This window comes from Sinohyriopsis cumingii, chromosome 14 (assembly GCF_028554795.1).
Source record: "Sinohyriopsis cumingii isolate HCF-2022 chromosome 14, ASM2855479v2, whole genome shotgun sequence".
NCBI classification, from domain to species: Eukaryota; Metazoa; Mollusca; class Bivalvia; order Unionida; family Unionidae; genus Sinohyriopsis; species Sinohyriopsis cumingii.
Genome location: NC_142974.1, coordinates 1000058 through 1014716, shown reverse-complemented (window position 1 = coordinate 1014716; position 14659 = coordinate 1000058). Strand labels below are relative to the sequence as shown.

The 14659-nt window shown below is 35.5% G+C and overlaps 1 protein-coding gene across 1 annotated transcript in view; it reads left to right on the top strand.

The window, feature by feature from the left end:
- Positions 1 to 438: 438 nt before the first annotated feature.
- The window catches only part of LOC149783078 (transmembrane and coiled-coil domains protein 1-like), a 168031-nt gene continuing 153810 nt past the window's right edge, over positions 439 to 14659 (top strand). Inside the window, exon 1 of the mRNA XM_089931296.1 lies at positions 439 to 549. The gene's annotated coding sequence lies outside the window, so the exon portion shown is untranslated. The remainder of the gene's footprint in view (positions 550 to 14659) is intronic.

Below are 14659 nucleotides of genomic sequence, written 5' to 3'. Positions count from 1 at the left end.
TACACTATCCATAGCAGCTATTAAAATAGGGAAAATGAATTTTGCCAGACTACACAATACCAGTTTCTGAAAGTGCAATGAATGAATTACCAAATATATAAAATGTAAAAAAAGTTATTTAATACAATTTACAGCTGTGTTTCAGGAAGTGAAAATGACAAAGTAGAGCTAGCACTTATTTGGAAGATGCACATCTGAAATAAGGCTAAGCTGTGGGCTCTATAATCCATAGTACACCCACTAATCAAAAATGAAAATAAAGGGAATTAAAGGTTCTTTGAATTATACCTAAGATATAAAAGGTCTTTTTTAAATAGCCGGTACAACCAGTGAGGAAAGCCGGGGAAATTCTTTTTCTTTACAATTCTAATGCAAAATACGAAACTGTAGAGCGCCACTTTAATTACTGGCAGGATTTCTCCATTATCACACCTCAGCCTCGATTGAATTAAGTTCTGCTCCGTACTGAACGTCGCTTACTTCCCTTGTTCCCATCAATCGAAGCATTTCCGGAGGGTTTGACAGGGAGCTGCGTTCTATATTTTTCAGGTAATTCTATGCTTTTAACAATTTTTTTAATCGTTAAGGGTTCATTTTGGGGTATTTAGTATATATTTAACGCATTTTGCAGTTGTGTATTCGGTTCAAGCATTTATGTAAAGCTCATATGAAGGCACATAAGAGATGATGCAGCTGGCCGTCAGCCGATGACGCTGTCATTGAGATCATCAGTGTGTGAAATATTAACCGCTCGGTCTTTTTTTCTTCTCTTCTTTTTTCAGTCTTTTGAAGAAAACAAGTCCCTTATATGGATTAATTTGATTGGTTAGTCAGTGTATTTTAACTATTTCAAACACTTTATTAAATAAATAAAAAAAAAAACAACAAACAACACAGTTAACAGCTGATGAACTTTAAGTAATGTTTACAGGTTCGACTCGGGTAGGGCTGACGTGGGGTGAATCATCTTGCGGTCTTTTGATTTTAAACTGATACAGTGTGCTGTTACAGAAAAAAAAAATGAATTATTTTCCAGAATAATTGTAAAACGTTACATTTCATATCAATCTGGGAGAAATAAAACTTGGCACATTAGCTTGTTGACATTTTTTATTTGTATGGTGGGCCAGTACTGACTTTTAAGAACAAAGACTGTATGTAACGAAGTTATGCACCTTCTGCAGTGAAGACTGTTGATATGGTGAACAGTTTGAAATATTCCAAATGATCTTAAACCATTTCGATTCTTATTGCATGCCACTTAGCAAGATGATGGATTTTGTTGAGGCAGATATATACTTTGATATTTGTATATTATCATGAATATTATAGTTAAATAAGAAATGCTTATAGACAGGTTCAAAATATTAAGTGATGTTTGTGCCAAGTTCATTTAGAATGACATGCATGTATTTACCTAACGTTAGGTACATGGCGAATAGTGTGCCCGGTCAGAGATACAGTGCAACATTGTGAAGGAATAATTTTTGCTTTCTAATTTAGAATTTGAACTTTTAAATTCAGTGGCACTAAATTTTGGCTGCCATAATTTACTTTCACAGAGTTATGCTTCACCTGGTCATTTTTGTGGCAAAACCCTCTCAGTGATTGAGGTTTGGGTATGGTCTGTTTTATATGTGGGTGGATGCATCTCTAAATTTCAGGATCAAGAAAGCAGCAGCTAGATCAGTTAATACTAAAATAACTAGCAGCTGACCTCTAGAAATATAAGCATCTCTACTAATGTTGTGGGTTGCCTGAGAGAATCTCGCCTTATTTTCATATATTTTGCTGTGTAAGATCATCTGTAAGAGTTCAAGACAGGTAAAAGATCTCCTTTAATGCCAAGTGAAAATATTTAATTTTACAGAAGAAATACATTTTCCCCCTTCATTAGAAATGAAAGTTGGACCAGTGCTTGTCTGTAGTGTGCTGTCTTATTGTCTGATTCTATCTCAAGTTTTGACACTGGCAACATTCTCTAATTGTCTGATTCTATCTATAGTTTTGACACTTGGCAACATTCTCTTATTGTCTGATTCTATCTCAAGTTTTGACACTGGCAACATTCTCTGATTCAATATTGTGCATTTTATGAAAAGTAAAAGACAATCCTTCAATTCCAAATCACTAGCAGAAGACATTGTCACCATTATCAACAACAACTCATATAATAACTATCATGTGGGACAAAAGAGAGAAACACCTATTAATAACCAGATTAACATGACATCATTCACAGCAAGAACCATTATTTGTTAAATCTGTTGGTTAAATGCCCATTTACTACAGATTATTGAAGAATGAGATGATCTGTAAGAGTTACAAAGAGCAGATCTATCCATCACGAAGGTCTAGTGTGCATAACCTTCAGATGTCCACTGTAGTGGTTAGTAGTAATTAATAACAAGTGGCTTTATCTGTCACTGCATGTCAAGGCACACATATGCAGCAGATATACATGTCACTGGTTTGGAAAGAGTTAAATGGCTGTATCAAATGACAGTGACTGTCATGAACCATAACCATCTGCATATTAAGGCAATTTTAATTTTTGAATTTGATTAGAGAGAACAGTCTCAGATATTGAAATGCTTGAACAGGGAGCTGAAAATAATGGTTACAACAAATGAAAATACTTGAAAGAAGAATGTTGAATTTCTCAGAAAAGTGGTACTACAAAGTTGAATTTGGGTCTCATGTGCAAATTTATGATAATGCCTGAACTGGATACTGCAGGTGTTACAATTGAAAAGATTTCCTCATAACAGTAATAAAATACATAAAATTGGACATTGCCAGAGCTCAAAAGATGTCATTAAAAGGGTGTGTGATTTAGACTTTTAATGTAGCTTTAATAATTTTCCAGTCATACCACTATGATGTCTGCAGTGTAGCAGTTTAAAGTGACGTCTAGCACTGGGCATTATGCCACTGACATGTATCATGATGTCCCACCCAGTCACGTTATCCTGACACCAGGCTGACCAGTCCTAACACTAACCTGAGAGCCTAGGAGTGCAAGACTGAGAGTCCAAAATCTCCTTGGTGTCAAAACTAGGGGTTCAGACCAAGTAAAAAACAAACTTTGGTATCAGAACTGGGGGTCAAATTAAAAATTTGGGGGTCTCTGAAGCGCAAATGAGGGTAAAGGGAAACAATGGCTGTTAGTACCAGTTTTAGAAATCTTGGTATGACTCGGCTGGGGCTCGAACCCATGACCACCTGTATCCAGGGTGGATGCTCTAACCACTAAGCCACCAGAGCGGTCACTGAAAAGGTATAAATGTATAAAAGCCTTAAACATCTTTCTTTTGCCAGATGTGTCCAGTAGGTCAGAGGTTTTGACTAGCACATGGTTGAGAATTCTGACATTAGTCCTGTTGTTTTACTTATTGTCTTTGATTTGTTTATATATCATTTTCAGTAAAACAGTGTTTGGAAGTATCTATCTTTGCAACATTAATACTAGTCATGGTTCTTTTTCTATAAAACCATTATTCTGTTTAAAGTACTTAAACTGTATGAAAATAATGCATGTGTCTGTTTTTGATTATCAAAGTTAAGCTATAATCTTTAAAGATGAATGCTACTATATTTCTGCTGCCAGAAATCATGTTTGCTTTTGTTGGTTTAACGCCATTTTCAGCACATGATAGACTATGCTTGGCAGCGAGAATAACTGGTAGAAGAAGAACCTGGGAGAACACCAAGAAAAACAACGAAAAAGAAAAGACAATTTGTATAGAGAAAAGTAATTACCTGTAAAAAGCAGACCTGATAGGAAGTTTTGCTTTAATTTTATTATGTGCCAATTATCAGGATTAAAAAGCTTTCCTTTTGGTAACAGAAAAATACTGTAAAAAAGACTGCAGCAAAGCGGAGAGGAGACTACCTAAATTTTACCTAAAAGGTCCAGCCCGCACATATTAAAACCAAGATATTTGCTGATTCTATAAATGTCTTGATCAACAATATGAAATAAATTGCCTGAAATTTTTGTCATAATCTAAAAAGTGGCAGCTTTGTGAAATTAAATTTGAATAGTGTGGGAGAAGTATTTTGACAGATTAATTGAAATAGTGGTGTTAATTAATTGTAAGACCATGATTAACCTTTGATATAAAAACCACTTAATGGATTTTTGTGATTAGATGTTGATGTTAATCAGGAGTTACTGAAAAGTGATTTCATATTCATCTTGTCACCACAGTTCAACAAGTTTTTCTTTTAAATCATTTGGTTCCACAAAGTTTGTTCCTTGTGGAAGTTTTTCATTTATTTTAGAGTAGATCAAGTTTCACAATTGACAGCACATGTACAGTCAGCTCATGTACAGTGAAATATTTCTTAAAGACTACTGGTATTAGACTAATGCCTGTCTTAAACTGCTACATTTTTAAAGAACCTGTATTCCACTTTCCTGCTGAAATAAACATCCATTAAGCAGTCACCTGTCTTTGGAGGACATTTTTCTAAATTCCGAGAAATCACTGTTTAATGCAGGTTTGTATATCTTAATACATATTGAAATGTATGCCATAATAATATTTACAAATAAAGTGTTGTAGGTGTGGTACCATAAACTAATGCATCCATGCACAGTCAAATGAAAAAAATATGTTCTTTTTAATGTCATGTGTAAAAAAATTGTTTAATTTTCTGTTTGTAACTAAGCCACACATGTGTAAAGATGTAATATTTTTCTCAGCAATGCAATGCATATGTATCTAAAATTCCACTGTGACTTTATCGGTACTACTGCAGAAATGTCCCAATACATACTACATGCATTATGAGTGTGAGGGTATCACTTGAATTTGATGTGTTGTGATCTTCATGGATTAAGGATGAAAAATAAGGAAAAATGAAGTGCTTTTATCTTTTCGATACAAATATAAAAAATTTTGACATTTTTCTTTTCCTAATCTATCAGACATTTGTTATCCACCATTTCTCCTAGTCAGCAAGGAAAATGCTAGCGTTGATGAAGTAACAGAATCACATTTTAATTGGATACAGCTATATAAAATGATAAATCAAACTCATTTCAAAATTTGCATTTTTAATACAAATTCAGAAAGACAGTTTTTAGATTTAAATTCACTGAAAAAAATCTGATCTCATAGTGCTTTTCTAAGAAAAATCAGGGAAGAAATCTAAAATTCCTGAGTTTTTTAAAGCTCCTGTCAGGAAATATTTCATGTTTCAGAGGTAAAATAATTACAAAGACATTGTATAGTTAATAACACAACCATATGCGGAATAAACAGAGTGATATAGGCATTACATTGAACGATAAATAGACAAATTATGATTCTTATCATTATGTGTATGGTATAAATATCATGTACCAGCTAACTTTATCACATGTATCATATTATGGTCAAGCAGGCAATGCAAAGCTCTTGCAAACACAGTTTGAAAGTCCATTCGATCCATGGTCTAGTTGTTCATGATCAGAGGTCTAGTATGGCCATCATAGTGGCCATCTTGAAAATCTTGTTTTTGGAAAGTCATACTGACACTGGATTTTCACCAGAAGACTTCTGACAATTATCCTAAATGAAAATGGTGCCAATCTGATATTCATTATGCCACCACATCAGTTTACTTGAAAATATTGTTATTGCTAGTCCTCCTGAATGGTCGTATAAAAATGGGTTTTTATGAAAATAATTATGATTGAACAAAATTAAAATGTTTTAAATCTAATATATTGAAAATATTGTTATCACTACTTCCTGTGAATGGATTGTCATATTAGCATTGGGTTTTATGAATGACTTTTATGATGTCTGCTTGGTCTTAATGGTGAATTCAGACATTCAATACGCCTGCCACAGTGGCAGTGGCAATCTTGAATATTTTTTCATTTCTCCTGTATAAATGGTCATATCATCATTGGATTTTCGCTGAAAGACTTTTAATTTCTAAATTGGTCATAAATGAAAATGGTGCTTATCAAACTTCTGTTATGACTGCAACAGTGGCCATCATGAAAATCATGTTATCACTAATCCTAGATGGTTGGTAATATCAACACCAAAAAGACTTCTTATGATGACAAGCTCATGCTAAATATAAGTTGTGCCAATATGAATACATGTATTGACAATATGGCATCCCTCTTGAAAATCTTGGTGCAGTTTCATTTTAAATGCAGAAATGTAATCACACAAATTTATGAACAGTTTGTCTTTTCCCTGAAGCCTCGCATTTAAAGAGTTTAAATGAGACATGATGTCCACCAAAAATGCCAGGTTATTAAGCCAGTCATCATTCTGCAGACATTGCCGTTCTGTAGGCAATTCATCTATTTTTCAGTGCCCAGAAACGTGACAGTACTTTCCCTTTAGACAGCCATCTGACTTCGTAGTGTATCAGTAGCTCACCGTATTCCTCGTTCAGGTCTGATAGAAACTCTGAACTCACACCTGTTCAGCGCCTTGCTTCAAATTTTGTTTACACATCTCAGAATAACATCCATGATATGTTTCAGATTTAATATCTTTCTACACAGTGCTTCCTGAGTGAATGATACAATGATATTTTAAGTGCAGTCAAGAAACTGTTCCAATAATGCCAGACATCCAGATTTTTTACCCGTCAAAGCCAGAGCACCATCAGTGCATACACTATCCAATTTTGTCCATTCTGTGATGTTTTTCTCTACACACAACTTCAGAGTTTCAAATAGATCAATTCCTTTAGTAGTCGCATGCATCGATTCAAGTCCTAGAAGTTCTTCAATGACTTCAAAATTATCGTTTATTGCTTGAACAAAAACTGTGACCTGAGCTGTGTCGGAAATGTCAGTGGATTCATCCATTGCCATTGAATTTTGACATTGTTGCTACTTGACGATGAACATCACTGGCGAGCTCTTCAACTCGCCTAGCCATAGTATTATTAGACAAAGGAATCTGATCAAATTTTGCCTGACACTTTTTTCGCCAAGCATTCTAGCAGCAATTTTAAGCGAAGGATTTATGATTTCTTTCGCATCAGTGAACAGCTTTTTGCGAGCCAATAGAAGAGCGACTTCGCACGACGCAACAACAGCACTCTTGCTCTGTTCTTTAGCCTTGGTGAAAAATGACTGCTGACTGGTCAGAGAACCTTCTTTCTTAGCTTTGAAATCTTTTCTGAACTCCGAACCGACTGGATATTGAGTATTTATGTCTGAATGTGTGGTCGACTAGTGTCGTTCCAGATTGTATTTTTTGTAACAGAAACACAAATTCCGCAGATTAAGTAAACCAGTTTACCACTATGACTAGGCACAAACATAAATTTCTCCATCCAATCTGCGATGAATTCACAACAAGCAACGTCCTCACATTTTCGCTTATTAGCATTGTTTGATTCTGCATTATCCACGTTCATGCTTATAGGCTTTAACGGTAAATTTTTATTTGAAAAATCTAATTTCAACACCAAACTGCAGACTACTAAACAGTTGTAAAAGATGACATCATGGTGTCTTGCACACTCTGATTGGTCGACAGTGGTGGGAAAAGGGAATTTCCAAACGTTTTGTAAGCTAACTCAACGGGCGCTTTCGATAATTATATCCAAGCACAACAACCATGCGCAGATTGAATTATCGAATGCTGACGGAGCTCCGTGTGCTAGACCAAAATGACAGACTTCTTAGAAATAACATTCTAGACTCTAGAATACTGTAGATCGCGCATTATTGCAACTTTCGTCTAGTTATTATTTATTTGAAAATCAACAAATTTTTGAAATTATTAAAATACAGTATAGTAAATATCGAGGCCTCGTGGGCCACTTTCTGAGAGCTGACAGGCCACAAGTTGCCCACGGGCCATGGTTTGGAACCTCTGGTCTACATGAATGTAACCTATGCCCAGGATCAAAGTGATTATAACACCTCCATGGCTTGTCTAGCTTGCTGAAAGGGTAATATTTTGGTCTCTGACATAATCTTTGGGTAATGCATATGCCTGTGGGTATAGGAGCATGATTGTTTAATGCATAAATGTTTAATTGGTCCTGTCTTAGGCCATGAGTTATAAGCATAAAGACAGACTTTTTAAGAATGCATTTGCCACCCTCATTTTGTTCCATTCATTGCATTATTGATTTGCTCTCTATGACTGTACATCAGGATCCTAAAGAAAGAAAGAAAACTCTATTTATATGTGCTGGAGGTTGTATAACGGTAATTCTTTAAAACCTTTCGTTTCCAGATTATTTACATACAAAACACCATTCACAATATGTATTTATAACCATATATATTCACTTGTAGGTTGAGTCAAATTGCTAACAACAACGATCCTGACCAGCTGTATCATAATGTAATATTATAATTGAGCATATATTGTTGAGAGTGTAATTTTTATTTTAAAATAAACAGCTCATAAAAAGTGGGTGTATATGACAAGTGTCCTGTTCAACATGACAGTTTAGTACAATTATAAGACATAATACTTGTCAGTTCTTATCTTCAGTTGATAAGCAGAAATTAGACATTAATTAGGAATTTCATTACAGGTTTAGAAATGGTCCTTGTTTTGATATTATTTCTTTATTGACTTAACTGGAGAGCCCCATGTGGGGAAAGCCCAATATTTCTTCCTAAAGGTAATTGAACGAACAACTTGGAGAAAAAAACCCAGCCAAAATAATTTTAACTGTTAAAGGTATTTTAGCATGGACATAATATCTTTTCAACACCCATAAATGGATGCTAATTAGGGATCACATACAGGTAACAGAGAAAAACTGTCTTACTGCAAAGGTCACATTAACCCATAAATGGATGCTAATTAGGGATCACATACAGGTAACAGAGAAAAACTGTCTTACTGCAAAGGTCACATTAACCCATAAATGGATGCTAATTAGGGATCACATACAGGTAACAGAGAAAAACTGTCTTACTGCAAAGGTCACATTAACCCCTGGAGCTTTTTGTCATTTTCGCCTGAAAATCGAGTAGGAAACACATTTTGAAAGCTATTTCTGAATAGACTCGAAAACACCCAAATCCCTGGTGATCTTTCAATAACATACTGCCTAGTTGTGTTAGAAACATTGTTTTTCATTGGCTATTTGACTTGCGGATGAGCAAAAGGGTAAAAGTTGGAGTTGTTTGGTTTTTTTGGCTAAATGCTCCGTTTATTTTTATATGGAGACCACTCTTTATTCCAAATGCCCATCTTGTCCTACTTTTTGCAAAGGCTCATCTGTCTGCAGTTCAAACCAGTTTGCCTTAGATCTGAGACCAAAAAGTCTAAAATCCAGACACAAAATCGGATTCCAACCACGGGCAAATTTTGGGTAGAAAAAAGTCTGGTCCAAAAATGAGGTTTTTTATCTGTATTTTGTAGTGTATCTAGATATTCCAGATTATTTTTTATCATTGTAGAGCTACATCTGTCTACCTTTTTATAATATGACCCACTTTAGTGTATCATGCATGACCATGATGCTACATAGCTCGGCAGTACTACCTCCTGCCCCATTAAGTCGTCGCATGGGGTTAATGTGTTAAATAATTTAGCACCAGCGTATTTTAGTGTTTTCAAGTTTGTAAGGAATGTTAGCACAGAAACCATTCCATGGAGTGAAAACAATAATTTATTCATAACCAAAGTTTAGACTTAAGTATTTTAATAAACCATTTGCTTACCCCGATATACCATTATTGTCTTTTGAAACATGATACAAAACTGATATGTGAAAACAGTGCTTTATTAATACCAAAATCTCAGGTTGGCTATTTTAAGAAACACTCTGCTTACCCTAGCATTACAAGTCTTATGAAACAGTTTACAGTGTGCTGAATGAAGAAAAATGGTCTTTGCATATTCGTTAGTTGTACATGTATATACCAAACTCTGAAGCGAAATTATATATTGAACAATAATACACTCGCATGAGGATGTGCACTTCATCAAGAGGGTGAAAGCTTTGTTGTGTAAAATTGTTGTAATCCATGGACTGGGATTTGAATATCAATAGGGGATGAACAAAATAATTCTCTAACCTGTGTAATAATATTCTTTCTCCATATATGATTTACTGGGTTACTACAAAATTGGCTGGGTATTCAGTCTTTGAAAATCTAGTTGTCAAATGACAACCATGAAGTTTAAAAGTTTCTTTACCCCAGCAGTGTTTTGCTTAATGTATAACAGTGCTATTCATTTTTGGTTTTTGTTAGCTTTAGCTGAAAATCTGATCATCACTGAGGAGCAGGTACATTCCTAGATATGTATTCATTTATGCTTATAATAAAAGTATTCATCATCGACTCACTGACGTGTTATGGAAAAACATAGTTTTGCCAGGTATTTAAGCCCTTTTTAAAAAAGGAAATGCAGTAAAATCACATGACATTTCATGAAATTACACTGAGCATAAAAACAGAAGATTTTGTCTCCAGGCCAGCACATCTGGAGAATTGTTACCAATTTTTTGACATGCACTAACAAGATGTGGAATATAAGAGTGTGTGTGATTTTGATTTTTAACATAGCTTTAAGAATTTTTCAGTCATATCGTTACGATATCTGCAGTGTGGCAGTTTATAGTGATGTTTAGCACTGGGGCATCATGCCGCACACATGTAGCATGATGTCCCACCCAATCACATTATCATGACACCAGGCTGACCAGTCCTAACACTAACCTCTTAATGCTGAGCGCCAAGCGAGGTAGCTGTTAGTACCATTTTTGTAAGTCTTTGGTATGACTCAGCCTCAGGGATCAAACCCACAATCTCCTGCATCAGAGGGAGACACTCTAACCACTAGGCCAATGAAGCGGTGGAATATATATGACATGCATGCCAAGTTTTGTGACTTTCAGATACTTTGCCCATGTGCAAAGCTCTAAGTACTTTCTGGTTGCAGCCATTACAAGCTGTTTAAATTTTACTTCATAGAGAAGTTGTTTTCACATTTTGTTTTACATTGCAGTTTGAGTTATCTCATTATATGCATCAATTTTATCGCATGAAATTACTATCAATCAGGAATGTTTTCATTTGAATTGAGCTCTCAAGAGAGCTATTTGCATTTTTCTGATTATGTTTGGTATGTCTTACATTTGGGTTCTTGCCACAAAAATGTTTTGAGTGTAACTATTATTGTTGAGAATTTACTTTTACCTTAGGTTACGGTACTTAATAAATACCCCTATCCTTGCAGAATTTAGTCTTTGGACTTGTAATGATTCTATTTATTGTTTTAATCACAGTAATTATCATCACATTTCACATTTTCATTTCATGCTATTTTTATCTTGGAGAAGCAGGTCACACTCTAGTTTTTTCCTGTATGTTGTGTGTTGTGTTATCAAACAATCAATCTCATGATCAGTATTAAATACAATTCTGTATTATTATCCTTTTTATTAGCAATATTACCAACCTGGGGTTGCTAATTTAGTTATTGCCAATTCTCAAATAAGGTTAGTTGACATAAATTTGTAATGCCTTAAGTAAATTTGGTCTGGAGACTCATATTGATTCTCTTTGCTATTTTATTGCAGTAATGAATCATTGTATTTGAGATTTTATTGTGATTTGTGCAGGTTGCACATTAGTTTTCCCATTATGTTATGTGTTTAGTTATCAAACACTGTTCATACTCAGCCTGGGATTTCATCCTTTTTGCATTTAAAATATTAGTGGTTGTTTTAATTCTCTGAGACAACACATACATTTTCAGTACTTTTATAGAAGATTTGTAATAAATCTCCTTTATTGCATCCTTTTTGCAGCAATGTCTGTGTAGGGATTCGGTGGGTGTGGCTACAGGAAAAATGCAAGGGATACCCATCCCACATGTCTAACTTTGCTCAGACAAGGTATGGGACCTCATCAACTTAGTCGTACATAAATGATGGAAGAGAGTTCCTCGCCTTCATCAGAATTTTTTTAGTTTTCTTGCTCCAAGTGCCTTGGATCTAATGTGAAAGAATTACCATAATCTCTTGGAGTACTTTTAGGGTTGGTTGGGCCCTCTTATGGGAGGTAATAAGTGGGTGGAGAATGAGTTGCACCCTCCACTAGGGAGGTAGAGAGTTTAGCATTCTTTCATGAGGGATGAACAGCATCATCTCTTTTCCAATAGAATAGACAATGCAAAGGCTTTTTTTCCATGGATCCTATTATTGTACCTCAAAAAAAAGAGTCAAGTGGATACCATCCAGCAGTTAGTCTTCTATAATACTAGCCAGTTGTGAGATCATCAGTGTTCCACCAATGTGACAAAGTCAACTATGCAATGTGCAAGGTGAACATGGAGCAGTCTCTTGAATCTTATGGTGCACCCTATTAGGAGGGCAAATTCTTGTCATGGTCAGGGTTTTTCCACCCAGAAAAGTGTGCAAGAATGCAGAGGAAATTATAAATCAGTTGAATAAATCTGGTTAATTATAACATTAGTCAATGGTGATTTACTTTTATTTTTCATATGCAAGCCTGATCATATTTGATTTCCTGTAGCAATGTCACTAAGTCACTGTAGGTAGGATGCATTGCACTGTTCTCTTGGAAACGTTTTAATGATTTATTCAGCAGATGTGAGAAACCTGGTTCAAGTTACATGTACAGTATATTAGTCTAGACTGACTGCATTTATCACTGTCAGTAGTTGGCATTGATCATTGTTCAGATGTGTACTACAATTATACATATATATTCCAAAAAATTGTGTCATTCTTTGAAGGGACACTTAGTATTTGAATCAATAAATACAAGATTTTCCTTTGGTTGCTCTTCATATCTGTAACCTCAACATGTTGTATGTACCTCATACTGTACATGCCTCAACATATTGTATGTACCTCATACTGTACATGCCTCAACATATTGTATGTACCTCATACTGTACATGCCTCAAAATGTTGTATGTACCTCATACTATACATGCCTCATCATGTCCATCTTCTGTATATGAAACTCTTTGGTGGGTCACATATTGTATTTACGTATGAGGGAAACATTGAACACAGCCACTCTTTGGATCATATATTGCTCATAATGCCCTGGATGTATTCCCTAGGGGTGCAAGACTGAGAAAATTTCTTTTGTGTCAAAACTGGGGTCAGACCGATTATTAAAAAAACTTAGGTATCAAAACTGGGGGTCAGATTAAAAATTTGGGGTCTGAGACTGAAGTGCAAATGAGGGTAGAGAGAAACACCTCCTCTTCCTCCATGAGTTACACATTGTACACTGTTCTATGGGACACATTCTACACACCCATTTGGTTTACATATTGTACCTCTTTGGGCACCTATTTCATTATATCATAGTTCTTAACTTCCCTGGACAAAGACTAGAAGAGTTCATGGAGTGGGCCTTCATCCCTCTGTGGATGACATGTATGACCCTGAGTAAAAAATGTGCCAGTCTCACACTCAACATGGCCTGGAAAAATCTGTTTATGTTGCTTTCACAGAATGTATGGTCATATAAATGTTGTTTTCATTGTACAAGAGTTATGCCTTGCAGATGGTCCTAATTGAAATGGTTAGATTACATCATGGCTGCTTTGGTGGCAGTCTTTGTTGTTGTTCTTCTTCTAGGGTTTAACGCCATTTTTCAACACGGTAGGCTATACATGGCGGTCAGTATAACTGGTGGAGGAAGAACCCTGGAAGACCTAGGGAAGAACCACCGACCCACGAGAAGCTACTGGCAGGCTTTCCCACGTACTCATGCTAGCTGAACCTTGGACTTGAACACATGCAGACAGAGGTGAGATGGCAGTGATCAGGAACAGTGAGCAATTTAGACCACTGGGGGCCCCAGTGGCAGTCTTAAAGAAAACTAATTACCAATATTGCAACTTATCCTGAGCAGCTGGTCCTATTGACATAAAGTACTCATAACAAGACATGACATGTTGATCATGCAGAATAAAAATGGTGCTCAAATCTGGTGTCCAATATACAGCTGTTATATTTGCAGTCTTGAAAATCTTTTTATTGCTACTAGTTATGAATGTCTAATGATCAACACTGAGTTTTCACTAAATCACTTCATGCAATATGTATTATGATTTATTTGGTCTGCTATGGATAAAAATTGTGCAGATATGGCTTCGAAATATGGCCACCATATGAAAGTGTTGCTGTGACTATCTCCCAGATATTATTAGCACTTTTAATGGTTGATTGAGATATGGTATTTGTTGAAGTCATTGTCCAGATCAATATTTTGATGGTAATCACATCTACATTTTACTATAACTATATGACCCCTTCTTACAGAGAGATAGGTGATATTTTCCATAAATGTATGGTTCCCCTACACTGCCATGGCTAAAATGATGATGGCAACCTTGAAATTTATTTTACTGCAGCTTTTTCTGAATGGATATTGTATTAACAGTGTGTACTCTCTAAAATGGAATTGAAATTTTGCCCATCAGTTACAGTTGGTTCTGAATAATAGATTTGATCAAGATCACAGTCATGAAGGACATAGGAAAGAAGACCAACTTTGTATATAAGAATGGCATCTGTAAGCAGACTGCGGACTGTAAGTGGTGCTGTCACCCTGGGTGTGCACTTAAGGTAACAAATATGAAGAATGAAATATGTTAAATCTATACCCCAAGCAGTTTGAAAATTAATACTGGAAGTGCCTAATATTCTTTGCCATTAT